This window comes from Hibiscus syriacus, unplaced genomic scaffold (genome assembly GCF_006381635.1).
Source record: "Hibiscus syriacus cultivar Baekdansim isolate YM2019G1 unplaced genomic scaffold, ASM638163v2 tig00111792_pilon, whole genome shotgun sequence".
NCBI lineage: Eukaryota > Viridiplantae > Streptophyta > Magnoliopsida > Malvales > Malvaceae > Hibiscus > Hibiscus syriacus.
Window position 1 is genome coordinate 958,321 of NW_024063179.1, and position 3,246 is coordinate 961,566.

At 34.1% G+C, this 3,246-nt stretch overlaps 1 pseudogene; it reads right to left on the minus strand.

The window, feature by feature from the left end:
* Nucleotides 1-1,769: 1,769 nt before the first annotated feature.
* LOC120170727 lies at nt 1,770-2,552 on the minus strand (annotated as a pseudogene).
* Nucleotides 2,553-3,246: the final 694 nt, after the last annotated feature.

Sequence of the window (3,246 nt, forward strand, 5' to 3'; positions counted from 1 at the left end):
ACTTACAATACAGTCCCCCAACATTTAGTCCGTTTGCAATATGATCCCTTAACATTTAGTCTGTTTGCAATATGGTCTCCAACGTAACTGTTGGGGGATCATATTGCAAACATACTAAATGTTAGGGGACCATATTACAAACGGACTAAATGTTGGGGGACTGTATTACAAGTTTTAAAAGTTGGGGGAACTAAATGAAAGCTTGAGAAAAGTTCAGTGACCATTACTATACTTTACCCTTTATTTTAAGTAACTTTTTTTAATCAAATTTGAACCACATATTCATATACCACAATAGAATACATATGTAACTTTAATTGTTATTTTTTTAACTAAAGATATACTATCTTTTTATTTAGTCTCTAAACTTTGCATTTTACTTAATTTGGTCTTTTGACTACAATTGTTTGCAAATTCTTTCTTCTCATCAATTCTTTGACTTATTTATACTATCATCAATATTTTACCCTCAAAAAATTTTCTTTAAAATAAAATATTATGAATATATTTCATAATTTTAGATATGGTTAGATTAAGTAAAAAAATTTGGAACAAATCATTGTCATAGTACTATAAATAATTATAATAAAATTAATAAAAAAACTCGAATAACTTGACTCAAAAATATTTTAAGTTAAGTTCGAATTATAAAATATAAATCGTCAATTCAAATAACTTAAAGTTTTTTTAACTCGACTCAACTTAATCAAATATTTACATAGAAGAAGTAGATGCATGCAACCAGATTTAAAAGGATGGGACTTCCGTATTCCACGTGCAGTTTAATCACGAATTTCGAGCAAAAAAATACTCAGTAAAGTATTTGAAGAAATTGACACATATTATAACCTGATAATTTTAAAAATTTTATTTAAAATTAAAAAATTATATATATATATTTAAAAAAAAAATTTTGAAATAAACCCAAAACTTTGAAAACCTTCATTTCAACCCTTAAATACATGTTGATCGTCGCCTTTTGCTGTTGACGAAGCTCCACCCGACCTCTCCTCTCATCGGTGACCAAAATCTCATGAAATCGTGACCAATCGACAGTCGATCGGTCGTTGAAATCACGTGAGATCGCGATTTTCATTCAAGGATTCACAGGTATAAAACGTTAATTCATCGTCAACCAATCACGATTTTATGGGAGTTTTGATCGTCGAGGAGAGGGGAGGTCGGGTGAAGTTTCGTCGATGGCAAAAAGAAGCGGTCGACATAGGTTGAAGGGTTAAAATAAAGGTTTTTAAAGTTTTGAATTTATTTCAAAATTTGTGTTTTATTTATATATATATATATATATATATATATATATATATATAATTTTAATATTTTAATTTTAAATAAAATTTTAAAATTATCATATTGTAACACGTGTCACTTAACAAAAAAATCAACGTTGTTAACAACCCGCGTACTTAAATGAGTAAAGAATGAAATGTTAAGCATCACATAACTAAATAAATATTAAACACTAAAGTAAAAAATTGATATAGATTGAACAGCTCTTTTATATTGAAGCTTAGAAGATACGGTAAGTTGTTAAGAAACGACAGAAAAAAAAACCTAACGTTTCTCTGTTGCAAAAAAGAAAAAGAAAAAAAACAAAGGGGGAGGTCAAGATCTTCACCAACGTATTTACGATCGATCTGGCGTAAATTTTAACATTCTACCATTTTGTTTTAGTTTTTATCGTCTATCTCCAGTATTTTTGGGCTAAGAAGATTAATAATTTCTAAGCGAAAAATGAAAATTTAGTGCTTTTACGGCTCTAGATATCGGCGATAGCAGGTTTGTTGAGATCGATATCGAGAAACGGACGCCGCTTCAAGTCGTGGTGGCTCAGATCAACGATGGACGATGAATCTGAGTCGCTCTGTACCCCATTGCAATTAAACGTCTCATGAAAATCACGCTGATCGAATCTCAACCGTTGAAACTACTGTCCTTTCACAACACCCGGTCGAACCAATGATCGAAGATACTTGCGGGCTCGACGCGACACCGACAGCTGGAACGCCGTCGGTAAAAAGACCGACGACCGGTACAACTTTCCTGAAAGGGAACCAAGAGGCAGGAGATCCGTACCCGAGGTTGAGATCCAACGGGGAACAATCGACCTTGAGTGTTGTTGGCGACGACTCCACCGTACTACACTGGCTAGGGCTCTTATTGTTGTTATTACCATAACTGTCACAGTTACTTCCGATGTTGAGAATTTCACCGGGGAGGGGGGAAATTAGTCTTCGCCTTGGCGCCACGGAACTTCCTGGCGGCGGCGGCATAGGCCCTGGCGGCTCCCTCAGCCGTATCGAAAGTTCCAAGCCAAGTGCGGCTCTTTTTCCCTGGATCTTCGATCTCAGCAGCGTAACGACCCCATGGACGCTTCCTTAAACCTGTGAAATTAACCTCTTTACTACCTCCATTTCCGTTTTCGTTTCCCTTGACGTCCGCCGTTCTGTCCCTTGGCGCCATTAACGGACTTTGATCACCCGTTTTAAGTAAGTGACGAAATTCGATGAAAAAAAGGTGGGATTTTCGTTTGCGTTTCGTTACAAACGGTGGGAGGAAGAGTTTTTATAGAGAGGAAGGACGAATGGACGACGAATTCAAGCAAGGGAGGTGGCCGTGGTACAGTCAACTAATAGATTTGACTGACTGATGGCATTTCTGTAAATCTATAGAAACCTGATTACGTGTCGTGTGAGTTGTCCTGAAGACAACATAATATCATTATTATTATTATCATCTAACGGCAGTGGTATGGGCTCCTCTCACTCTCTTCCGTCACGTCCCTTTTATACTCCACTTTCTTTTATTAAGAAAAAGAATGAGGTGGTGTTTAGTTCGTTGAAATGTTTATAAAAGAATTAGAATTTATGAAGTAATTAGAATCTGTCAGGAATTAGAATCTTAATCTAAAACCTGTTTGGTTGGTAAGAAATTGAATTGAAATCAAATTTCATATTCTGTTTGGTTCGCATGCATGTCAGATGAATTTGATTTCAGTAATGTAAAATAACAGAATTGCCCATATTATTTTTTTTGCTTTATTTTAGTTTGTTTTATAACTTACATGAAACAATATATTATAAAAATTTAAAAAATATTAATAAAATTTAAAAAATATTAAATTTTCATTTTATTGATTAATTATTCATTTCAATAAATTATAAAAATCATGCTAATAAACATCATAAGTTAAAATCATCGCAATTAGGGATGGCCATGGGTTGGGTTAGG